General features: G+C 39.9%; 1 protein-coding gene across 5 annotated transcripts in view; it reads left to right on the top strand.

Moving 5' to 3' along the window:
• Window positions 1-13,942, top strand: part of LOC139758172 (RNA-binding protein 25-like) — a 419,675-nt gene that overhangs the window by 78,969 nt on the left and 326,764 nt on the right. The gene's annotated exons all lie outside the window — the stretch shown is intronic.

Genomic DNA, 13,942 nt, shown 5'->3' with positions numbered 1-13,942 from the left:
CCCAGATTTTTGCCCCCTCCCCCACCCTATGATTCACTTCCGCTTCCATGGTTCCATCCGCTGCCAGATCCAATCCCAGATATATAAAACACTTTACTTCCTTCAGTTTTTCTCCATTCAAACTTACCTCCCAATTGACTTGACCCTCAACCCTACTGTATGTAATAACCTTGCTCTTATTCACATTTACTCTTAACTTTCTTCTTTCACACACTTTACCAAACTCAGTCACCAGCTTCTGCAGTTTCTCACACAAATCAGCCACCAGTGCTGTATCATCAGCAAACAACAACTGACTCACTTCCCAAGCTCTCTCACCCCCAACAGACTTCATACTTGCCCCTCTTTCCAAAACTCTTGCATTCACCTCCCTAACAACCACATCCATTAACAAATTAAACAACCATGGAGACATCACACACCCCTGCCGCAAACCTGCATTCACTGAGAACCAATCACTTTCCTCTCTTCCTACACGTACACATGCCTTACATCCTCCATAAAAACTTTTCACAGCTTCTATCAACTTGCCTTCCACACCATATATTCTTAATACCTTCCACAGAGCATCTCTATCAACTCTATCATCTGCCTTCTCTAGATCCATAAATGCTACATACAAATCCATTTGCTTTTCTAAGTATTTCTCGCATACATTCTTCAAACCAAACACCTGATCCACACATCCTTTACCACTTCTGAAACCACACTGCTCTTCCCCAATCTGATGCTCTGTACATGCCTTCACCCTCTCAATCAATTTCCTCCCATATAATTTACCAGGAATACTCAACAAACTTATACCTCTGTAATTTGAGCACTCACTCTTATCCCCTTTGCCTTTGTACAGTGGCACTATGCAAGCATTCGGCCAGTCGTCAGGCACCTCACCATGAGTCATACATAAATTAGATAACCTTACCAACCAGTCAACAATACAGTCACCCCCTTTTTTAATAAATTCCACTACAATACCATCCAAACCCGCTGCCTTGCTGGCTTTCATCTTCTGCAAAGCTTTCACTACCTCTTCTCTGTTTACCAAATAATTTTTCCTAACACTCTCACTTTGCATACCACCTCGACCAAAACATTCTATATCTGCCACTCTTATCATCAAACACATTCAACAAACCTTCAAAATACTCACTCCATCTCCTTCTCACATCACCGCTACTTGTTATCACCTCCCCATTAGCCCCCTTCACTGAAGTTCCCATTTGTTCCCTTGTCTTATGCATTTTATTTACCTCCTTCCAAAACATCTTTTTATTCTCCCTAAAATTTTATGATACTCTCACCCCAACTCTCATTTGCCCTTTTTTTCACCTCTTGCACCTTTCTCTTGACCTCCTGCCTCTTTCTTTTATACATCTCCCACACATTTGCATTATTTCCCTGCAAAAATTGTCCAAATGCCTCCCTCTTCTCTTTCACTAATAATCTTACTTCTTCATCCCACCACTCACTACCCTTTCTAATCAACCCACCTCCCACGCTTCTCATGCCAGAAGCATCTTTTGCACAAGCCATCACTGCTTCCCTAAATACATCCCATTCCTCCCCCACTCCCCTTACGTCGTATGTTCTCACCTTTTTCCATTCTGTACTCAGTCTCTCCTGGTACTTCCTCCCACAAGTCTCCTTCCCAAGCTCACTTATTCTCACCACTCTCTTCGCCCTAACATTTTCTCTTCTTTTCTGAAGACCTCTACAAATCTTCACCTTCGCCTCCACAAGATAATGATCAGACATCCCTCCAGTTGCTCCTCTCAGCACATTAACATCCAAAAGTCTCTCTTTTGCGCACCTGTCAATTAACACGTAATCTAATAACGATCTCTGGCCATCTCTCCTACTTACATACATATACTTATGTATATCTCTCTTTTTAAACCAGGTATTCCCAATCACCAGTTTTTTTTCAGCACATAGATTTACAAGCTCTTCACCATTTTCATTTACAACACTGAACACCTCATGTATACCAATTATTCCCTCAACTGCCACAGTACTCACCTTCGCATTCAAATCACCCATCACTATAACCTGGTCTCGTGCATCAAAACCACTATCACACTCATTCAGCTGCTCCCAAAACACTTGTCTCTCATGATCTTTCTTCTCATGCCCAGGTGCATATGCACCAATAATCACCCATCTCTCTCCATCTCTCTGTTTTACCCATATCAATCTCGAGTTTGCTTTCATACACTCTATCATATACTCAGGTTGGGGAAGAGCAGTGTGGTTTCAGAAGTGGTAGAGGATGTGTGGATCAGGTGTTTGCTTTGAAGAATGTATGTGAGAAGTAATTAGAAAAGCAAATGGATTTGTATGTAGCATTTATGGATCTGGAGAAGGCATATGATAGAGTGGATAGAGATGCTCTGTGGAAGGTATTAAGAATATATGGTGTGGGAGGCAAGTCATTAGAAGCGGTGAAAAGTTTGTATCGAGTATGTAAGGCATGTGTATATGTAGGAAGAGAGGAAAATGATTGGTTCTCAGTGAATGTAGGTTTGCAGCAGGGATGTGTTATGTCTCCATGGTTGTTTAATTTGTTTATGGATGGGGTTGTTAGGGAGGTGAATGCAAGAGTTTTGGAAAGAGGGGCAAGTATGAAGTCTGTTGTGGATGAGAGAGCTTGGGGAGTGAGTCAGTTGTTGTTAGCTGATGATACAGCGCTGGTGGCTGATTCATGTGAGAAACTGCAGAAGCTGGTGACTGAGTTTGGTAAAGTATGTGAAAGAAGGAAGTTGAGAGTAAATATGAATAAGAGCAAGGTTATTAGGTACAGTAGGTTTGAAGGTCAAGTTATTTGGGAGGTAAGTTTGAATGGAGAAAAACTGGAGGAAGTGAAGTGTTTTAGATATCTGGGATTGGATCTGGCAGCGGATGGAACCATGGAAGCGGATGTGAACCATAGTGTGGGGGAGGGGGCGAAAATTCTGGAAGCCTTGAAGAATGTGTGGAAGTCGAGAACATTATCTTGGAAAGCAAAAATGGGTATGTTTGAAGGAATAGTGGTTCAAACAATGTTGTATGGTTGCGAGGCGTGGGCTATGGATAGAGTTGTGCGCAGGAGGGTGGATGTTCTGGAAATGAGATGTTTGAGGACAATATGTGGTGTGAGGTGGTTTGATCGAGAAAGTAATGTAAGGGCAAGAGAGATGTGTGGTAATAAAAAGAGTGTGGTTGAGAGAGTAGAAGAGGGTTTTGAAATGGTTTGGTCACATGGAGAGAATGAGTGAGGAAAGATTGACAAAGAGGATATATGTGTCAGAGGTGGAGGGAATGAGAAGTGGGAGACCAAATTGTAGGTGGAAAGATGGAGTGAAAAAGATTTTGAGTGATCGGGGCCTGAACATGCAGGAGGGTGAAAGGCATGCAAGGAATAGAGTGAATTTGAACGATGTGGTATACCGGGGTCGACGTGCTGTCGGTGGATTGAAGCAGGGCATGTGAAGCGTCTGGGATAAAACATGGAAAGTTCTGAGGGGCCTGGATGTGGAAAGGGAGCTGTGGTTTCGGTGCATTATTACATGACAGCTAGAGGCTGAGTGTGAACGAATGGGGCCTTTGTTGTCTTTTCCTAGCACTACCTCGTACACATGAGGGGGGAGGGGGCTGTTATTTCATGTGTGGCGAGGTGGCGATGGGAATGAATAAAGGCAGATAGTATGAATTATGTATATGTGTATATATGTATATATCTGTGTGTGTGTATATATATATGTATATGTTGAGATGTATAGGTATGTATATGTGCGTGTGTAGACGTGTATGTATATACATGTGTTTGTGGGTGGGGTGGGCCATTCTTTCGTCTGTTTCCTTGCACTACCTTGCTAACGTGGGAGACAGCGACAAAGCAAAATATATAAATAAATAATAATTTATATTTATATATGTATATATATTTATATATAAAGAAAGAAGAAAGTTGAAAGTAAATGTGAATAAGAGCAAGGTTATTAGGTACAGTAGTGTTGAGGGTCAAGTGAATTGGGAGGTAAGTTTGAATGGAGAAAAACTGGAGGAAGTGAAGTGTTTTAGATATCTGGGAGTGGATTTGGCAGCGGATGGAACCATGGAAGTAGAAGTGAATCATAGGATGGGGGAGGGGACAAAAATTCTGGGAGCCTTGAAGAACGTGTTGAAGTCGAGAACATTATTTCGAAAAGTAAAGATGGGTATGTTTAAAGGTATAGAGGTTCCAACAATGTTGCATGGTTGCGAGGCGTGGGCTATGGATAGAGTTGTGCGGAGGAGGGTAGATGTAATGGAAATGAGATGTTTGAGGACAATATGTGGTGTGAGGTGGTTTGATCGAGGAAGTAATAATAGGATAAGAGAGATGTGTGGTAATAAAAAGAGTGTGGTTGAGAGAGCAGAAGAGTGTGTTTTGAAATGGTTTGGTCACATGGAGAGAATGAGTGAGGAAAGATTTTATTTTATGATACTTTGTCGCTGTCTCCCACGTTAGCGAGGTAGCGCAAGGAAACAGAGGAAGGTATGGCCCAACGCACCCACATATACACATATATACATACACGTCCACACATTTAGGCCCCACAGACCATTCCATGTTTTACCCCAGATGTTATACAAGCCCAGGTTCAGTCCATTGAAAGCATGTCTACCCTGGTATACCAATGTTCCAATTCATTCTATTCCTTGCATGCCTCTCACCCTCCTTTATGTTCAGGCCCTGATCACGCAAGATCTTTTTCACTCCATCCTTCCACCTCCATTTTGGTTTCCGCTACTCCTTGTTCCATCCACCTCTGACACATATATACCCTTTATCAGTCTTTCCTCCCTCATTCTCTCCATATGTCCAGACCATTTCAACACACCTCTTCGGCTCTCTTAACCACACACCCTTTATTACCACGCCTCACTTACCTAATCATTTTGTTTTTGCTCAAACCACCTCACACCACATAATGTCCTCAAACATTTCATTCCTAAAACATCCACCCTCCTCTTTACAACCCGGTCTATAGCCCATGCCTTGCATCCTTATGATATTGTTGGAACTACTCTTCCCTCAAACATAACCATTTTTGCTCTCCGAGATAATGTTCTCTCCCCACATTCTTCATCACTCCCAGAACATTTGCCCCTTCCTCCACCCTGTGACTCACTTCTGCTTCCATGGTTTCCTTTGCTGCCAATTCCAGTCCCAGATATCTGAAACACTTAGCTTCCTCCAATTTTTCTCCATACATCCCAACTAGCTTGTCCCTCAATCCTGCTGAACCTAATAATTAACCTTGTTCTTATTCACATTTGTTCTCAATTTTCTCCTTTCGCGCTCTTTTCCAAACTGTCACCGACTTCTGCAATTTCTCTCTCGAATCTGCCAGCTGTGATGTATTGTTGGCGAACAACAACTGACTCACTTCCCAGGCCCCCCTCACCCCCAAAAGACTGCGTACTCACCTTTCTCTCCAAAACCCTTGCATTTACCTCCTTAAGCACCCTTTCATAAACAAATTTAACAGCTAAGGGGACATCACATACTCCTGCCACAGACCTTCCTTCACTGGGAACCAATCACTCTTCTCTTCCTACTTGTAAACATGCCTTACACTCTTGATAAAAACTTTTCACTGTTTGTAGCAGTTTACCTCCCACATCATATTCTCTTAAGACCTTTCACAAAGCATCTCTATTAACCCTATCATATGCATTCTTAAGATCCATAAATGGCACATAAAAATTGATCTGTTTTGCAAGTATTTCTCACACATTCTTCAAAGCAAACGTCTGATCTGCACATCCTCTACTACTTCTGATACCACACTGTTCCTCTCCAATTTGATGCTCTGTATATGCCTTCACCCTATGAAGCAATACCCTCCTAAACAATTTTCCAGTAATACTCCAGAGACTTATGCATCTTTAGTTTGAACATTCACCTTTATCCCCTTTGCCTTTGTACAATTTATTTTTATTCATATGAATATAGGGCATATAAATGTGCACTTTCATGGAACACATAGTACCCTCCAATAACCAGGATTCAAACCCAGGACCTTTTGTGTGGTATTTGGGAATGCGAACAGCTAGGCTATGATCGCTCCTAATAGGGAAATGACTATTTGATTACAAGTAATTGAATACCCTTCGTTTCACATGTGTTAGCAATCGGATCTACACAGGTCAAATCCCATCAGACTAACATTACCAGCAGCTAGTATTTTATTGAAGTTTATTGTACAAACACGGAGGTATATGAACACAAATGTAGTGCATGTGATCGTGCACTTTCATAGCACACATATTACCCTCCAATAGCCAGGATTCGAACCTAGGACCTTTTGTGTGGTAGTCAGGAGTGCTAACGGCTAGGCTGTGATCACTCCCAACAGGGAAGTGACGTCAATTATAAGTAATTGAGTGCCCCTCTTTTCACATCCATTAGCAATGAGGTCTGCACTGGTCAAATCCCAGCAGGCTGACATTACCAGCAGCTAGCATTTTACAGAACCTTACTGAACAATCTTGGAGGTATCTGAATACAAATATAGTGCAAATGAATGTGCACTTTCATAGAACACATAATACCTTCCCAACAGCCAGGGTTATATGGTATTTGGGAATGCTAACTGCAAGGGTATGATCGCTTCTAATAGGGAAATGACCATATGATTATAAGTTATTGAATACCCTTCGTCACATTCACGAGCAGCTGGTCTACACCGGTCAAATCCCATTAGGCTCACATTACCAATAGCTAGCATTTTAGAGAAACTTTACCATACAAATGCAGAGGTATATGAATGTGAATATAGTGCATATGAATGTGCTCTTTCATAAAACACAGAACATCCTCCAACAGCCAGTATTTGAACCCAAGACCTTTTGCAATCATATGCTAGCTGTTAGCATTCCCGACTACCACACAAAATGTCCTGGGTTTGAATTCAGGCTGTTGGAGGGTATTATGTGATATATATTGTTACAACTTCATGCAACCCTTTAAGGATGTATGATCACCCCATACGCTCATTAAGTCAGAATTCTGAAATAATGGCTTCTGTTAACAGAGAGATTTGGGCTAGACACAGATTCCCTAACCATCTGGCTAACATCTGACAGCCGCTTGATATATACATCCTTTTCCATCCAACACTAGTTGATACCAAACACAGATCTATGAAAATATCAAGTACATATTTACAGCAACAAAAATAAACAGGTGCTCTCAACATTAACATAATTTGCTCTTTATCGAATGATCTCCCTCTGTTTTCTTGGTAGGTCTTAGGCAAGATACTGGACTCAATTTATAAATAATTCTTTGAAATCACCAAGATGTGTACAGATATCATACATTTACCAGACAAGATTTGTACAGCATCCCACCAAAACCTTTACTGAGAGAGAGAGAGAGAGAGAGAGAGAGAGAGAGAGAGAGAGAGAGAGAGAGAGAGAGAGAGAGAGAGAGAGAGAGAGAGAGAGAGAGAGAAATTCCAGTACTTTACTACTTTTGTATACAAGTACTTTCTGTTAATTTCTGTTATGTCTTAAAAGTTTCTTGTTACATGTTTCTTGGTCTCCCATATATTTGTAATAGTAGTAAAGATACCTATCTATTTCCCTGTGCTACCTTGCTGATGTGGGAAACAGCAATTAAGTATTATAGATAGAAATATATACTTATCAATTTATTCACAATCAGATAAATGAAATTTCACATTCTATATGATTTACTTTGGATGATTATCAGAAAAGAAGGGAGAGAACTGTAACATGCCTCTCCCAAAAGAGGCACAAGTCAGCCGCAGGTTGACTCACGACTAACTGGAATATGGGACAAGGCGTCAGCTACAACATTATCCTTTCGTCTTTTATATTTGATAATCAAATTATAATCTTGTAACGAACGAGGCCACCTTGTCAGATGTTGGTTTACATTTTTCATCTTATGCAAAAATACTACAAGGAGATTGTGATCTGTATACACTAGGATCGGCTTACCTGTTCCTCTCAAATAGACATCAGAATGATTCAGACTTAAAAGGAATGCCAGTGTTTCTTTTTCAATTGTACTGTAGTTTTTCTGATATGGAAGAAACTTCTGAAAAATACCAAATTGGAAAATCAACATCATTCTCCTGCATTAAAACTCCACCAATTCCAGAATCACTAGCATCTATATACAGTCTAAATGGTCCCTCATAATTTGGAGTAGAAAGTACGGGTGCTCTTACAACTATGTTTTAGTTTCTTAAAGGCCCCATCACACTGATTGCACTACACAAATTTAGCTTTCTTTGACAATACGTTAGTTAATGGTAAAGCAATGATTGAAAAATTCTTACAAAACATACGATAATACCTAGCCTTACCCAGAAATCTTGGTAATTCTTTCCTATTTGTAGGTGCTTGAAAGTATACAATACTTTCCACCTTGACCTGCAACATAACCTAGATATTCTACAGTTATTCTGGCAAATTCACTTCACAAATGCAGAAATTGCTTTTGCTTTTCCCAATACCCCTTTCAGTAAATCAAACTTAGTTACAAATTTAGCATCTCCTATCTGATCAATACAAAAATCCGCTTTTGGAATAGGATATGAGTCAGCTATAGTGACCTTATTTATCTTTCTGAAATCAGAACAAAATCTATAGGAAATACCATCAGGTTTAATTATTAACACAAGGTTAACTCCAAAGATGGTAACATTTTTCAATGAGATCATTGTCAAGCATATACTGTACTTTATTCTTCATTATCTCCCTTGCCTCAGGATTCGCTCTAAGTGGTTATTGCATTTTCAACCTCGGCATCATGCTGTAATACATCAGTTCTCTTGGGAACATCAGGAAACAAACACCTAAACTCAAGCATAATTTGTATGATTTCACTTCTTCCCTCAGTGTTTAAATGATTACGCTTCTTTTCCAAGTTATTTAACAAATTTGAATTGTTTAACAGTTTATCTTCACATTTCCCCAACTTCACATTTTCATTTTCATGTATCACCTCTACATCATTAGACCTGACATGCAAAATACACATTTGTAACATCATCAACCCTTACAGAATTTCTATCATAATAGGGTTTTTTCATGTTTATGTGACACAGTTGGTTTGGCCTGTGTTTTCCTTGGTTATTTATAATGTAGTTCAATTCATCCACTTTTCTCTATCACCCAGGGACCTTAGAATCTTGCTCTCATAAGATTTTCTGTCTGAGGCAGTAACACCAACTATTGATCACCTGGTTTGAACTTCCTGCTTCTAGAATTCTTGTCATACATTACTTTCATAACTTCTTGACATATTTTCAAATTTTCTGCAGCAGTCTCTCTAGCCCTACACAATCTGTTTTTGAAATCTGATACATACTTCAATGATCCAAGAGAATCACTCTTCCCAATCCATTTTTCTTTCAGCATACTCACTGGACCTCTTACTACATGTCCATACGCCAACTCAAATGCACTAGAACCTGTAGATTCTTATACTGTGTCTCTAATGGCAAACAATGCTAGAGACACCCTCATCCCAGTCTACTAACAATTCCTCACAGTACATTCTCAAAGCAGTTTTTCAAAGTTTCATGGAATCTCTCCACAACTCCTTGGCTTTGTGGATGATTAGAACTTGACACATTTTGTGTTATATGTAACCCACTTTAATATTTTCTTGAACATTTCTTAAATGAAATTACTTCCTTGGTCTGACAGTATAATTTCAGGGATACCCACCTAGGAGAAATTTTTCATTAACTCCCTTACAATATTTTTATAATGTATGCTAGATAGTGGTACTGCTTGTGGAAATCTGGTAGATGCGCACATTATTGTCCATAGATGCTGATTTTCTGTACGTGTGTTTTTGGCAAAGGACCTACATAATCAGTTACGCTTTTGTTAAAAAGTTTGCAAAAAGTATGAATTGGCTGCAGTGGTGCTGGCAGTATGGTTGGTTGGGTTTACCAACTCTTGACGTAATTCACAAGTTTTAAAGTACTGGGATATTTCTTTCTTCATATTTGGCCTGTAAAAGTGAATTAATGATCTGTCAGTTGTCTTCCTAACTCCCAGATGTTCAGACAAACAAGAACCATGGGATAGAGCAGTAACATGTACCCTATATTACTTTGGAGCAACAACAACCAGCTTTCTTACCTCCCAGTGATCAGATGCTGGAACCTGAGTAGGCCTCCACTTTCTCATCAACACACCATTTTGTACATAGAATCCAACTGACACATTACTCTCTCTTATTTCTAGCAGCTTCACTCCAACATTCTTTCAGATTCTCTTCACTCTTATGTAACTTTGTTAATTCCTCCTTGTCCTCAACAAAATCTGGAAATACATCAATTTTTAATTCCGCAGTGCTCTTCTCATTTCCCAGTTCCACTGTATTATCTCTGGTTACAAACTCCTCTTGATCAAATTTATCACCTAAATCATATTCAACAACTACTCCTCTCTTTAATATTGAATCCTCTACATTTTTATCTGTCATGTGGTTTAACTCTACAGTAGTCTCTATGTCAAATGGATTATCACTCAAAATTGGCCCTAGGACTAATTTGTTGCCAGCCAAATCATTCTTCAATAACATGTGTATTCCAGGTATAGGGAATCCTCCACATACCCCAAATTTTACATGGCCACTCACATATCCACTCTCAAGATTGATATAATGTATTGGGACAGTCATCCCTGACCCTCTTACACTTATTTCTTCACCAGAGTAAGACTCCTCTGTCCACTCTTAATATATCTTCCAGAATTAAGCTCTGATTTGCTCCAGTATCTCTCAATATAAAAATTTTCTTCTCAGGACTACCTTTAATCCCAGCTTTTCCTTCTGTAATATATGACTCATGATTTACAGATTTTGGTTTACTCACACAGTACACATTACCTCTTACATCACTAATATCCTGTGTCTTTTCCCAAACAACACTTAATCGTATGGACTTTGGGTTTTTTCAACACTGATATTTAGCATGTCCAATTTCTCCACATCCCAGACATTTCATTGGTGGTTTATCCTGTCTACTCACGTAAGGGTTATGACTAAACTGAGGTCTTGAATACCTGTATTATGTTTGTCCTTGGAATCTATTCCCTACAGTGTTTTATGGCACAGAGTTAGGCGGACCTTCCACAAAATGATGTTGACTAGGCTGCTTAACATTTGAATAGTTTTGGTATTTATTAAGGATCCTGCCTATCATTGTCTTGCTCCACTTGATGTGACACCTCTCCCATATACATTTGTGTGCCATTTCTAACTGGTCAGCCATCCTCTCTGCATCCATCACATTCTCCACACTGATCTTACTTATTTCATAGTTTATTTCAGGGTGTACAATGCTTTTGAAATGTTCCAACAGGATTAGTTGCCCGATTTCATCTCTTGTCTCTGCTTCCACAGACTTACACCACCATTTGAATTTCATTCTATACTCTTTAGCCACTTCAAGATGAGTGTATCCACTCATTTTCTTAATGTCCTTAAACCTTTTTCTGTACATTTCTGCTTCCATTTCCACAGTTTTCAATACTGATTCTTTAACAGCCTTATAATCCACTGATACCATCATGCTCAGACATGCATATGCTTCTCTAGCCTTACTCTTAGGATACTCTGCACCAACATAGCCCAATCACTTTCATCCCATTCTTTAAAGTTGCATTTTTTTTCAAATTGAATAAAGAAGTCCACGGCTTCTATAGGCTCGGCTAACTGATTTACTCTTATCTCTAATTCCTCTTCTTGTACCTTATCTTCTCCTCTATTTCTAATTTCCTGAGTCTTACCTTTTTGTCTGCCTGTATTCTCTCTTTTTCTGCTTTGCAAGCATTTCTCTTTCTGCTTCTAGTTGTGTGTTTTAAATTCAGATTCTAACCTCAATCTCTCCATTGCCAAGTTTTTACTCATCTGTTTCCTACCATCACCACAATTTTCAACATCTTCATCTGTTTCCTACCATCACCACAATTTTCAACATCTTCAGGTTCCTTCAATACTGATAAGGACATTATTTGATTAGTTAATTCCCTGCATATCATTTTTGATATTTGTCCTTGAGAAATTCCATAAGCAGCTGCCACTTGGTTCAGTTCATCTTTATTATGCTTGTACAAAAAGTTTACATCCTGGGTTTCACTGAACTTCTTTACTTTATCTGCCATGTCTAACAACAAATTTGATACAAGTATAAACACTTGCATATTGAGAGAAATCTTTGCCAGTACATTACGCAAGAGCACAGTCGAGTACTAACCCACAACACTTCGGTACAACTTGGTTACATACTCTTGGTTTCAGCTCCCAGTATACACTGCTTCACTCCAAGTATACTTGTTTCAACCCATGGATGGTTGGTTTCACACATCTTGGACAGCAGGCCCCATTTTACAAGCCTCACCCCTTACTCAAGGGTGTATAATCAGCCTGTAGGCCCATTAAGTCAGAACTCTGAAAGAATGGCTTTTGTTAACAGAGGGATGTGGTCTAGACACATATTCCCTTACCATCTGACCGTTGCTTGGTATATTTATACCTGTCCATCCAACCATAGTTGAATACCAAACACAAATCTATGAAAATTACAAAAATATATTCATTTATTTATTATACTTAATACCTGTCTCCCACGTTAGTGAGGTAGTGCAAGGAAACAGACGAGGAACGGCCCATCCCACTCATGCCAACATGTGTGTACGTAGCTGCCTATACACGCACATATACATACATATACATTTCAGCACATACATACACAGACAAATACACATGTACACATGTACATATTCGTATTTGCTGTCATCCATTTCCGTCACCACCCCACCACACATGAAAATACCATTGACCCCTTCCCCATCCGGCGAGGTAGTGCCAAGAAAAAGACAAAAAAAGCCACATTCGCTCATGCTCAGACTATAGCTGCCATGTGTAATGCACTGAAATCACAGCTCCCTTTCCACATCCAGGCGTCACAGACCTTTCAGTGGTTTACCGCAGATGCTTCACATGCCCTGGTTCAATCCATTGACAGCACATCGACCCTGGCATACCACATCGTTCCAGTTCACTATTCCTTTTACGCCTTTCACCCTCCTGTATGTTCAGGCCTTGATCACTCAAAATCTTTTTTACTCCATCGTTCCACTTCCAATTTGATCTTCTGCTTCTCCTCCTTCCCTCCACATCTGACACACACATCCTCTTTGTCAATCTTTCCTCTCTCATTCTCTCCATGTGACCAAACCACATCAGCACACCCTTTTCTGCTCTCTCAACCTCACTCTTTTTATCACCACACTCTCTCTCACCCTTTCATTACTTACTCGATCAAACAACCTCACACCACATATTGTCCTCAAACATCTCATTTCCAACACATCCACCCTCCTCTGCGCAACCCTATCTATAGCCTATGCCTCGCAACCGTATCATATTGTTGGAACCACTATTCCTTCAAATGTACCCATTTTTGCTCTCTGAGATAACGTTCTCGCCTTCCACATATTTTTCAACGCTCCCAGAACCTTTGCCCCCTCCCTCACCCTTTGACTCATTTCCGCTTCTATGGTTCCATCCTCTGCAAAGTCCACTCCCAGATATCGAAAACACTTCACTTCCTCCAGTTTTCTCCATTCAAACTTACCTCCCAATTAACTTGCCCCTTGACCCTACTAAACCTATGAACCTTGCTCTTATTCACATTTACTCTCAACTTTCTTCTTTCACACACTATACCAAAGTCAGTCTCCAACTTCTGCAGTTTCTCACTCGAATCAGCCACCAGCACCGAACAACAGCTGACTCACTTTCCAAGTCCTCTCATCCACAACAGACTGCATACTTACTTCTCTCTCTCCAAAACTCTTTCATTCACCTACCTAACCACTCCATCCATAAACAAATTAAACAACCATAGAGACATCA

This window comes from Panulirus ornatus, chromosome 29, assembly GCF_036320965.1.
Source record: "Panulirus ornatus isolate Po-2019 chromosome 29, ASM3632096v1, whole genome shotgun sequence".
Taxonomy (NCBI): Eukaryota; Metazoa; Arthropoda; class Malacostraca; order Decapoda; family Palinuridae; genus Panulirus; species Panulirus ornatus.
The sequence above is the reverse complement of the archived record's forward strand: the minus strand, read 5'-3'. Positions and strand labels throughout refer to the sequence as shown.